Source organism: Coenobita brevimanus, chromosome 70 (genome assembly GCF_032717465.1).
Source record: "Coenobita brevimanus isolate Jiangsu-jjx chromosome 70, ASM3271746v2, whole genome shotgun sequence".
Lineage (NCBI taxonomy): Eukaryota > Metazoa > Arthropoda > Malacostraca > Decapoda > Coenobitidae > Coenobita > Coenobita brevimanus.
This window is the reverse complement of record NC_137023.1, coordinates 19,861,733-19,874,806: the sequence shown is the minus strand read 5'-3', so window position 1 is coordinate 19,874,806 and position 13,074 is coordinate 19,861,733. Positions and strand designations below refer to the sequence as shown.

The following is a 13,074-nucleotide window of genomic DNA, read 5'->3' as shown; positions in this document are numbered from 1 at the left end:
TTCACAAACCTCTCTTTTCTTAACTTCCTTCTTTTCGTGGGAGGTGGCGGGATCCAGCATTTGCTAAGAGAAGGGTTCAAAACTTTATCTTTTTATTACCCATAGACGACAGTTATAAATTTAATAGTTAAACCTGTATATATCTGTGTATTTGTATACATCTCTATCTGTCTCTGTCAGTCTATATGTATCTATCTATATCTGTAATATATAATTGTGTGTGTGTGTGTGTGTGTGTGTGTGTGTGTGTGTGTGTGTGTGTGTGTGTGTGTGTCACAATATATTTTACAACCACATACCATAAAAAATTCAACCATTAGAGATAATTGACAGTATATGATAAGGAATATTCAAGCTGGTAACATTATTGCTATTCTTTTAGTTTTTTCTGCATACTTGTTGCAGAATAGAAACAAAATGTTACAGAAGAAAAAATAGAAGTTGTGTCCGGACTGCCTCGACTCTCCTTTGGATCTGCCACTATGTTGAAGTGCCACTGCATGTGTCAGACAGTAGGCATGAGTCTAAACCTTCCACTTCTTGTTATTTTTCTTCTTCTTCCTCTTTATCATCATCATCATCATCATCTTCTTCTTCTTCATTATCTTCTTTTCTACTTCCTCTTCCTCATTCTTGATATGCAAGGCAATGAGCATAAAATATATATAATTCTTCTCAGCAGGCTTAAACTAATTCTTTATACTCAGTGGACTTGAATGTAAACCTTCTGGAGTGGACATTACTGTAAACATTTTTCTTCAGTAGGCATAATGTAAACGTTCTCAAGTATAAATTCAAGTTTTCTTCTTCAGTACGTGTATATGTAAACTTCCTTTTTCAGTAGGTGTAAATGTAAACCTTTCTCTTCGGCGTACGTACGAGAATGTAAAGTTTCATCCATAGAAGGCATAACTGGAAACATTCTTCTTCAGTGGGAATAACTTTAAAGTTTCATTTCCCTTGAATGTAGCGATGCTACGTACCAATGGACGTGAACCTCAGTGAGCATATAAACCATCTCCCTCAGCAGCCATAAAATCATCTGAACTTTCCTCTCGAGCAAGCATAAAATACTCTAAATCTTTTTCCTCAGCAGGCATAAAGACTCTAAATCTTCTTCCTCATCAGGCATAATGGACTCTAAACCTTCCTCCTCAGCAGCTATAAAATACTGTAGATCTTCCTCCTCAGCAAGCATAAATACTCTAAATCTTCCTCCTCAGCAGACATAAGTATTCAAATCTTCTTCCTCAGCAGGCATAATAAACTCTAAACCTTTCTCCTCAGCAGCCATAAAATACCCTAAATCTTCTTCCTCATCAGCCATAAAATACGCTATATCTTCTTCTTCAGAAGGCATAATAGACTCTAAACCTTCCTGCTCAGCAGCTATATAATACTCTAGATCTTCCTCCTCAGCAGGCATAAACACTCTAAATTTTCTCCCTCAGCAGGTATAAATACTCTTTATCTTCCTCCTCAGCCGCCATAAAATACTCTAATGTTCTTCCTCAGCAGGCATAAATACTTGAAACCTTCCTCCTCAGCAGGGATAAGTACTTTGATACTTCCCCCTCAACAGGCATAAATACTCTAAATCTTCTTCCTCAGGAGGCAAAACAATGATTTAAACCTTTCTCTTCAGCAGACGTAAAATAATCTGTACCTACTTCAGCAGGCATGAAATACTCTAGTCTTTCTTCTTCAGCAGACATGAACTAAACTTTCTTCTTGGCTGGCATTAGAAATCTAATCCTGCTTCTCCAACAAGCATGACATAATCAAAACCATCTTCCTTGCCTCGTATTTATTCTGATGTTGCAGGCCAATCCTGCTGGTGGACATTGCAGTTATCAGGCAGAAAGCTAACTCTTCAAATCACCTTATAATTATGGTTGTGTTATGTACCAGACAGTAAGCATTCCTCTAAACCCTTTAATTCCTTTATTATAATAATGTTTTGCGGGATCCAGCATGTGTAAGTCTAACCTGTCTTCTTGCTCTCCCTCTGTGGTTGTGTTGTGTGGTGGCAGTGCCGCCTGTGGAGGTGCGAGTGGAGTCTGCGGATCCATGGGTGAGCGGGGCCCAGGTAGCCACCTTCACCTGCCGGGTGTGGGGGTCGTGGCCGGAGCCGGTCATACAGTGGTGGCTCGGAGGGCGGCAACTCACACCATCAACTACACCGGTCAGTACCAGCCACTGCCTTTACTGTGTTGGCCACAACACGTCTTTATATGATTAATTTGTTACAACCATAACTGTGATTATTTTTTCTGGATAGCGAAAGTAATCGAGAAAATGGATCATTGGTGTGAAGGACTGTACATATTATGCTACAGATCCTGTGTCTCATACAACTAGATGTTTTTCACATGACAGGAATATCTAATTGTGCAGGGTAACATTTTGGTAAGTCTCTTATAGTGCCAAAAAGTGCCATCCACATCAATGAACATCCTGTATTATCTTAGGTTCAAGAACGTTTAATCGGGGTTACGATGCTGTGACCACTTTACGTGGTCTCTTTATCTTGAATCCTAAGCTGTAACAAGAGATCGAAATATGGTGCTAGTCACGAAAAAGTGTAATGTGAGGAATTGAGGCATAGTATTGTACTTCTGTACTATTCAGGTTCGGGATATATGCAAATCTTTACGAATATCCGTGTTATGTTAAGGTGGATGAGTATAGTGAACGTCCTCCAACAAATTATTTTGAAATATTTACGTACATGATATCAGTTATATTTTTTGACGACTAATATCAAGAATCCCTCCAACGCATTTCCTTTTGTATGTACAGTATAACCTATAGCACGCATTACACTCGTATCTGTTATATAACAGTTCTATATTATTTTTTCAGATGATTGCCAGCTGTAGGGAACTAGTAATTTATTCCGATTGCCCGGGGCCTTTTATAACATCAAACTATTAAGCTGTGTTATGCACGCTTAAATGCGTATGTGTGTGTGTATGTGTGTGTGTGTGTGTGTGTGTGTGTGTGTGCGTGTGTGTGTGCGCGCGCGCGCGCGCCCTCGCATCCTTGCGACCATGCATATTGTGTGCGTGTGTGCACTAGCATCTTCTTCACAGTGTATCTTTAAAAATTAACCCTTGTGTGTCTCGTGAAATATCCTTGTACTTGAATAATATGAAATATACTACCATGGCATACATATTATCGCACAGTTAGGCAGAACATCACTTAGAGACCTGGCGCCAAAAATGCCATGATCAAAGATGATCAAATATGGAGAGAGAAATATACAAATTCTCACAGCTGAGGAATATTACCCATTATAGGACAAGAGCTATAGAGCGACAAGAAGTTGAGATTTGTTATGTGAACTATTCATTCTGGCTACATCATCATTATTTGCAAATGCAACTCTACAATTTCAAGGCAAGTACAGTGAAGGATCTCCTTGAGAAAGGTAACAACCGGAGTTGGGGGTCCAAAGCACGATATACCTATCCTAATTTCTTTAAAGAGCAATAACAAACTTCAAAAAGACATCATCGCACTAAAAGGCTGAACCAACTGGATGCGATAACGCCATTTATTTTCTCTAATTCTTCCTAGATACATTTATTCAAATTGGGGCAGAAAGTTCAGTATCCTTTAAAATTTATTCTTGATACTGACAGACGTTATTTGCAGCTTAAGAGACACCTTCTACAAATAGGATTAAATTAACTTGTGTTATATTTGTCATAGTGTTTGACTACAGAAAAGTTCTCAGGCTGGAATGGGTTACAGATTAGCTCAGTATATCCCATTCAGCATCATATTACATTATTTTGGTTGCCTTCATACGACTTCATTCTAGCAAAGGAAAATCCCCGAGTCTGAATGGATATATAAAAAGTAAGATGCTGGCTGTATTTTGTACAGATAATCGTACGTGCTCTGAGATAATATTGTTATAACACACACAGGAGCCTGGAACTCTCCGTAGGCTTCATAATATTATCTGACGTAAGCTGAGATAGAATATCAGAGTAGTCATGACCATAGGAGGCTACACAGATTATTGTAAGTCATATTACTCACTTCCAGCTGAATTCATCTCTCTCGCCTTAGTTGGCATAAAAGACCCAACCAAAAGACAATGATAAGAAGAGAAATCCACAGAGGGATTTCACTTCTCTCTCTCTCTCTCTCTCTCTCTCTCACACACACACACACACACACACACACACACACACACACACACACACACACACACACACACACACACACACACACACACACACACACACATAGGAGCACTAATTTGCCGCACAATAAACTTCAAACGGGTATAAAACTAAACCCCAAGTCATCACGGGTGCTCATCCACTTACCCTCCTTCCCTGCGACATGAAAGGGAGAGGAAACACTGAGGAGAAGGATACAGAAGACGAAGGGAACACTGGCGGAGACTTACACCCGGGAGCTGCCTCGTACCCGCACTAATGAAGAGCACAATTAAGCGGCTCGCAACTCCCAGGATAATCTCGACTTCGGGATAATTAAAAGCCAAAGTTTTTATTCGCATTATCCGCAAATTTGCAAATGCAAGGCATTTTGGGGAAATTTAGCCACGACAACTGTATTTTTCCCGGGGCTCATTAGGAACTATTGGTAGTCTTTGTTAGTCATTTCCCACGGAGAAGAGACGAACTGAAAGGGAAACATTGTCATTAGCCGGTGATTAGCCAATCCGCAGGCCTTTCATCGTGTGTGTGTGCCCACTCAGACCTCAGGCTTTGATGACAATAACATGGATGAAGAGCTTTCTGGGTAACAGTGGCTTTTGCTTACAAAAGTGTGACAACAAAGAGTCACAGCAAGCATTTGAATATATATTTGTTTCAGTTCCATTCTCTCTTCACATATTTCTCCTTTTCAGGTTATACAATGGCACGGAAATTACAGAATTAGATATGAATATGAACACTTAGCAACAAGCAAACAGATTGTAATTTAGGTTACCTGAACTTTACTTTTCTTATAATAGCATACTTTGTACTTCACAATCCACGATACTTTCAGTTTTTTTTATTGCACAATGATAATTGAATTATTATTATTATTAATTTTATCTGCTTACTCGATACAGGCCCACTTTTAGATGATTCAGTGATGACTGACAAAGCAAATGGTTTCTTGTTACCTAAGAAACTATGTATCAAGTTGAATCGTAACCATATAATTAAATGAATGTTTAGTTATCTAGTGTGTTAAGACGCTAAAACCTGATTTGGCCGAAAAAAGTTTACATCTGATGACTGGTTTGGGTTTATGGCTCAGGTAATGCCACTCGGGAAGGGCGACTCGCCATTATTTTGTTATGTCCGAACTAAAAAGCCTAGTTCTTGTCCCCTACGCTGTTCATGAGGCAGTATAGAACTTGATGATAGAGAGATACACACGTAGAATAAGCTGACATGAAGCAGTATTATGTGTCGCGATGCATGGACACATTGTTTTTGAATGACTAAGTGGTACGCAGAGAGAGGTAAGCACTGAAGAAGACTGTCTGAAGGCTAGCCAGTTGTGTAAAAGAAAATGTTAACTGCTTGCATTTCAAACTGTGTGGATAGGCGGGTGCTGTGTATCCACCTTAAGGAGGAAGACACGCAGGCAGACAGTTTAATAAAACAGTCTTTAGAGAAATGAAGCTGATACAGAGTGACGGAACATTATGGAAGTGATAGACACTGAGAAGAGTAATTGGAGGGGAGCTAATGAAACAAACTGCTTGATTACATCTTGTATGGACTAACTATACTCAATAGTGTGACCTCCTTCCTCTCCCCCCCCCCCTACATACACACGCACGAGAGCTGTAATCAGCACAGGTGTGAATGAAGCCATAAACAGAACCAGCCACTGTGCATAGTTATGGGAGGCTTGGAGTTAGTGTTAACATATTCAGCCTTAGAAAAGTATTAAAAAGAAATAATCTAATTTTTACAAGAAAGCCCATGATAAAGAATTATGAGAATACTGAGAGAAGAATATGCATTTCGAAGTGCGTTGCTGTGGGCAAGAGAAATGTCGTTGAAGGTTGATGTTTATTTGGATAGAATTCAAATTTATAACATCAGTTGTCAACTCAATAATCAGAATTTAGGTTAAACCTTCATAGCTTATTCTGTGTGAAGGATGTTATTGCTTAATCTCTGGCCATTATCTAATATAAAACGCATTGGTCGCTGAAAACAGAAGAACGAAGAATGCCTTTCATGACGCTTATTTGCAGACATGTGCATCGTTTGTGACAACCTGTGTTGCATTAGTTTGCGAATACATTGGAGATTTTGTCATGGAAAATATTTGCGCGTAATGTCACAATATTAACTGGGATGTGCTACACTCTAGCAGTTGGGCTTGTGCTTAATCATCTGTACTATTTATACGTACACTGCAGTGACAGATGTTTTGAAGTATATTCATATATACCTGTATTTTACTTCATCATCAGACATCGTAACGTATTCCGAGTAGTATGAATAGGATTGGTAGGACAGAGAGAGAGAGAGAGAGAGAGAGAGAGAGAGAGAGCAAGATCGAAACTGCTATTAGTTCCCCCCTCCCCCCAAGTGGACCACACCTGCATTCACCAATCAATCAAGCCTTCGAAAATCTTGTTCTATCCTACAGGTCAAGGTATCCACACAAAAGCACTGTACCTGATAAAATCATTTTTACAACAACTGGGAAACAGAATTATTCCGTCACCGATCGGATTAATAACAGGTGTAATCCTTGTCATATGCATCGCCATAACAGCATCCTCTATTACCCTCTGTCATTTTAGGTGCAATCCCTATCATTTGCTTCACCATCAATGCACCCTCTATTCATTTTCTCTTCTGCTTTTTTTTTTTTTTTCAACTTTTATACGTCACTCTCTCACACATTCAGTTAATGGTATCCTTTGAAGGTTGCTAGCAATTTCCCTTCTGACATTTTGTAAGTGGACTTTTGAAACTTGACAAAGGGATATTTTCCTGTGTTCCGAGTCCACAATGTTTTAAAACTATGCAGCCACGTTCTCACTATAACACACCACCACCTACCTTCAGACTCAGTCACTGATAACATAAACCAGCAGTCATACCGTACCGACTCTCTCTGTGTGATCACATCTAAATTCATTCTCTTATACCCTCAGATCATTAAACAACCTTATTTTACATCTAAAAAAGTTACATATATTCATCAGCAATTCCATTTCCAGTTTTAATATTCATGCTATACATATATACACTGTCTAGCTTCCGCACAATAATATATAATCAAACACATCTTCATGCAGTCTTCCTTTTTCGTTTCCTATTCCATATCAATGACTTCCTGGCATTAACATAATTTTTCCCGCACCACTCTTCAATCCTCGTTCACACATCTGTTTCTTTTGTCTCAATGCAATAGCATACCTAAGCTTTTCAGGTACTTCTCTGTCAACATCCACCATTTTACACTTACATTCCTTCGGTTTCAGAAAACATTGTCAAAACTTTAAACTATTTGGAAAAATCACATTTACAGCCAGCAATTGAGCAGCATCAGTGTTCATTCCTGGCAAGGTGAATGGCATGTGCAGTTGGCACATCGATTTAAGCAATACAACCAGGGGACTTCATTGCTCTGAACTAAGATGGCTTTCCTTCTGCCTCCTACACATCGGCCAGAGTTGTATAAAACTAAATGTTACTTATTCCAACATTCACCATCGTTGTCATCATCATTTCCGTTTCCGTAACGCTTGCGGTGGCCTGTTTGTTAGATTCATTCATATTTATTGAACATACAAGTCTCACCCTACACCCCAAATGCCTCAGTCACCAGTACCCATACCCAAAACACAAGGCTGGGTCAAGTCACCTGTCCAGTAACAAAATGCAGCATTCCTCAGCCCTTTTTTTTTTTTTTTTTTTTTTATGTGACCGACTCTGGGCATAGGCTTCACAGCCTGCTTTCAAGGCCCAGTAGTCCTCCTACGTACCGCACACCTCTACATGTCACCACTTCGGCGCTAACACCCACCGTCCATACTGAATACATGCTAGGGCTGTCTCATACAGGACTGGTGTATTGGTATTAGCGGGGGTATTTTTACGACATGTCGGCAGGCCTTCTGGTAGATCAGTAAAATCTGATTTTTCTGAAATTCAAATCCTTAAACTGTTCCCTGCCTCAGCGGGATTTGAACCCGGGTCCGTCAGGACTGCAGGCCAACTCTCTACCTATTGAGCCACCGCCTCCCCCAATTGTTCAGATCAATTGTTCTTCCGGACCCATAAACACGGCTTGAACGTGTATATTAAAGCTGCTCCCCCCTCCCCCATGCCAGGCGTTTGCAAGTCAACCGGTACAGTTCCGGAATTAATTCACCTACGGAGCCAAGACATTATTATCACTCCAGCACTCACACCAAACCATTCATGTATATTTTCCATACACGTTGAACTCTACCACAATGAGCAAATTTATGTAGTTTTATGCAATATCTCATCACCATTCATATTAAAAAGTAACATCTTTCTATACTCTAAATGTAACTGGCAAGAAAAACTTCCAGATCCATAAAAACTCTGAATACCATGTATTCTCATTTGTATTCTTTCTCCATTCTCAGCCTTCCTTCACATCGCTGATCCACACATCCCTTACCACTCAGTGATGTACGCTGGTCATCACTCACGGCATTTTGTTATACTTGATACCTCGTCAGTCCCAGATTTCGCGTAAAATTTGTCCCTTATTTCTTACCCTATCTGTGAGAGAGAGAGAGAGAGAGAGAGAGAGAGAGAGAGAGAGAGAGGGAGAGACAGAGAGACAGACAGACAGACAGACAGACAGAGACAGACAGACAGACAGACAGACAGACAGAGACAGAGACAGAGACAGAGAGTCTTTCTTTATGAGAGTCTTTCTTTTGCTTGTGTACCTTAAGTGAAGTTGGATCTCCGTGACTAGATTTTCAGGAGGCGGATAGTGAACTGACGCCTAATGGAAGGGGAACATAATCAGTGTGTGAAAACACACACACACACACACACACACACACACACACACACACACACACACACACACACACACACACACACACACACACAGAAATGACACCTCATTCGTATTAAAAATCTCTAACCATTTCGCCATTATATATGGGAATACCAAAGGGAACCTCGGCGGGATGAGTAACTTGATGAGTCACGAGGAATTTTTTGTTTTTGTTTTATTGTTATCTTCTTATTTAGGTTAGAAAATATTTTTCAAACTACAAGAGTTAGTTATGGCCTTTATCATCCCCTTCATGACATTAGGTATCCCACAGGCTGTATCAGGTTGTACATTAGGTATAAAAAATAGAAAGAAAAGATTCCTAAGTTTAAGGAGTAATTGTGGAAGGTCTCAAGGCTAAACTATATTAAAAGTCTCATTGGTAATTATGATAAAAATAAATAAATAAATAAATAAATAAAAGACGTTCTCGCGCTGAATGAGTTAACGTGCCAGGTCCGCCAAAGGTTAACTTGAAGAGCCAAGACTGAGTGTAGAAGTTGGTGGAGAGGCTCAACTGTGGCGCCGCCTCGCATACATTAGTAAGGTTACGCCTCACACCTTCACACCTCTTACCTTCTCTCCAGTACGTCCATCCTAACTCTGTACACGGTTGGGAGAACGCTCGTAATCTCATATTCACTACCAGGACCTTTGTCTTTTTGTGCTATAGTTATTACATCCTTTCTACATCAAATCGGATCATTCCTCATCAATGAATGAAGTCTACCTTATAGGCTTACCACCTGTAGATGACTTCATTGTACCGTACACAAAGGTAGTCGTCGTAGTGAAAGGGGTTTGAGACAATCTGTCCTAACCCTAAGATTGTAATCACTTATTATATTTAGTTTGTCTTGTATATGTGAAATATCACCTTTTTTTTGTGAAATTGGATTAGTGTAAACGTGTGTCGAGAGCTGGCTTATTCCTTATATAGAAATGGGGCTTTTGAGAAACAAAACACCACGTTATTTTATTGAACTTCGCCTTATATGTGATGAAGCTTATTGTTTTTTGGTAACGATTATTAATATTTTCCTTCACACTTTTTTTTTTCCCTTAAATCTTGATATTATATAGGAAGGGACCCTAGGGTAACCCTAGTACTTGTTCCAAATATAAATGCTCTTTATCTATTTTTGAAGGTCATATACTCATTTTTCGTGCAAATATTGCACATTTGAAATGGCAATATCTCAAAAATTGATTGAGCTTTGAAGCTGTAAGTTTCCTGATATATACTCTAGCTGTGGTCCTTTATATGATCTGAAAGGAATATGGTTGCAGTTGAGCATACAGTTAGCCAGTTACTGAGACAAACGTACCATCTGCACATGCGTTCTTCAACACCTTTGTCTTCAGATCCGTTGTTCATGTTACAGAAGAACTTACTCAAGGGTCCTCAGACCTTGTTTATATTGCACATACCTTATGTACCCTACGGCCACTGGGCTTCTAGATGGCTCAACCCCCCTTCTTTTTTAGGGAGAAATCAAATTAATAGTAGTAGTACCCTACGGCGGTGTTCTGTTGGGTGATATTCTTCACCAAGTGATGCGTGCAGGTATGTAACGTTGAAAGGCATTACATATCTGCAGTCGATGGTCTTCTCTTGGTCGAGGTATTTTTACCATTAATGTAGGTTTAGCTATTTGTATCTGTAGGATTTAGTGTAAGTTAGCGATATGTTTGTTGTTTTAGCGTTTTTAGATTAGGTATTTTTTCTGTAATAGGGTGGTACTACTACTCTGCGGCCAGGTTGTGTAAGGAAGAATACTGCCACCGTATTCCCTGCATGTCGTAAAAGGCGAATAAAAGGGGCGGGGTGAGGGGACTAGGGACCCCCTCCTCTGTTTTTTTAGTTCCTAAAAAGGGGCAGGCCAGAGAAAGGGATGGGGGATTGAGTTATCCCCGTACCCTGAATATTGGGTCTATGAATGTTCGTAGATATAGTACAATTGAGGCTAAAAGGGAGGAGATTGGGAGAATGTTTGTGAGAAGAAAGTTCGATGTGTTAGCTTTGAGTGAAACGAAGATGAAAGGGAAGGGTGCGTCTATGTTTGGAAGTGTGACTGGAAGATTATCTGGTGTTGATAGAGGAAGGGCAAGAGAAGGTGTGGCCTTGTTAGTGAGTCCGGAAGTACAGCAGTGTGTGACTGAATGGAAGGAGGTGTCATCGAAACTGATGTGCGTGAAAGCGAAATTTGAACGTGAGTCGTGAGTGTTTGTGAGTGCATATGGGCCTGGTAGTGAAAGGGATGAAGAAGAGAGGGAGTCTTTCTGGAATGATGTTGATGAGTGTCTGCAGAGTTTTGGAGCGAATGTGAATGTGGTAATGATGGGAGATCTGAATGTTAGAGTGGGAAATGTAGCAGTTGAAGGCGTAGTTGGTATGTGCCTGGAAGAAATGAAAATGGGGAACGAATCATAGGGATGTGTGTTGAGCGAGAGATGGTGATTGGAAATACGCTGTTTGAGAAGAAAGATATTTAGAAGTATACATGGGTGAGACAGGAGGGTGGAAGGGTTGTTGAAAGAGCTTTGATGGACTATGTGGTTGTGTCTAGGAATGTAATAGGAAGATTGTTGGATGTGAGAGTTCTGAGAGGGGAGGGTGGAGGTATGTCTGACCACTACCTGGTGGAGGGAAAGTTAAGAGTAGGTAAGAGATGGGTGAGAGCTAGGAGGGTTAGGTGTGGCAGGGAGGTTTTGAAAGTGAATGAGTTGGATAAAAGAGAGAAAATGATAGAGTATCAAGAGAAATTGAAAGATGAGTGGAACGCAGTGAAAGATCAGGATAATGGCAGTGTGGAGGAGAGATGGCAGTTGTTTAAGAGTGCTGTGGTGGGGTAGGCAGAAGAGGTGTGTGGTGTGAGACGTGTGGGTGGTGGTGTAAGAAAAGGAAGTGAATGGTGGTGCGAGGAAGTAAGTATGGCTGTGGCAGAGAAGGGACGTGCATATGAAGTGTGGCTGCAGAGGAAGGATGAGGTGTCATATGAGAGATATAAGGAAAGGAGGAATAGGGTGAGAAGAGCTGTGCATGATGCTAAAGTGGCAGCAGATGAGAGGTGGGGTAGGCGACTGACTGAGAATTTTCAACAGAATAAAAAAAATGTTTTGGAAGGAGGTGAAAAGGGTGCGAAATGGAGAGTCGGGGAAGGAAGAGTGAATAAAAGCAGAGGATGGAAGGATGTTAATTGAGACTGATGCAGTAAGGAAGAGATGGGCAGAGTATTTTGAAAGATTGTTAAATGTAGAGGAGGAAAGGGTGGCTGAGATTGTGGCAGATGGAAAGGTGCAAGGAATAAATGTGTTGGGAGAGTTGAATGATTCTTTGATCACGAAGGAGGAAGTGGAGAAGGCAGTAAAGGAGATGAAAACAGGGAAAGCTGCAGGTATGGATGAGTGTGCTGTTGAATGCCTGAAGAGTGGCGGAGTGACTGTTGTTGACTGGTTAGTAAGATTGTTGAATGTGTGCTTTGTGAAAGGTATGGTGCCAATTGACTGGGCAAGTGCTTGTGTGGTCCCGTTGTATAAAGGCAAGGGTGATAAGTATGAATGTACTAGCTTTAGGGGTATAAGTCTGTTGAGTGTTGTAGTTAAGGTGTATGGCAGAGTGTTAATTATGAGAGTTAGAGAGGGTACAGAGGGAGTAATTGGTGATGAGCAGTGTGGCTTTAGGAGAGGGAGGGGATGCGTGGATCAAGTGTTTGCTGTGAGACAAGTGTGTGAAAAGTATTTAGCGAAAGGCAAGGATGTGTTTTGGGCATTCATGGATTTAGAGAAAGCGTATGACAGAATTGATAGGGAGGCTTTGTGGACTGTTTTAAGATTGCATGGACTTGATGTTAGGTTACTAAAAGGGGTGAAAAGTTTTTATCTAAATAGTAGAGCGTGTTTAAGAGTGGGAAATGCTGTGAGTGATTGGCTTCCCGTGAGAGTGGGGCTGCGACAGGGATGTGTGATGTCGCCTTGGTTGTTTAATATTTATATGGATGGTGTTGTAAG

General features: G+C 40.5%; 1 pseudogene; it reads left to right on the top strand.

Annotated features, from left to right (window-relative positions):
* The window catches only part of LOC145406399 (protein sax-3-like), a 558,017-nt pseudogene that overhangs the window by 415,713 nt on the left and 129,230 nt on the right, over nucleotides 1–13,074 (top strand).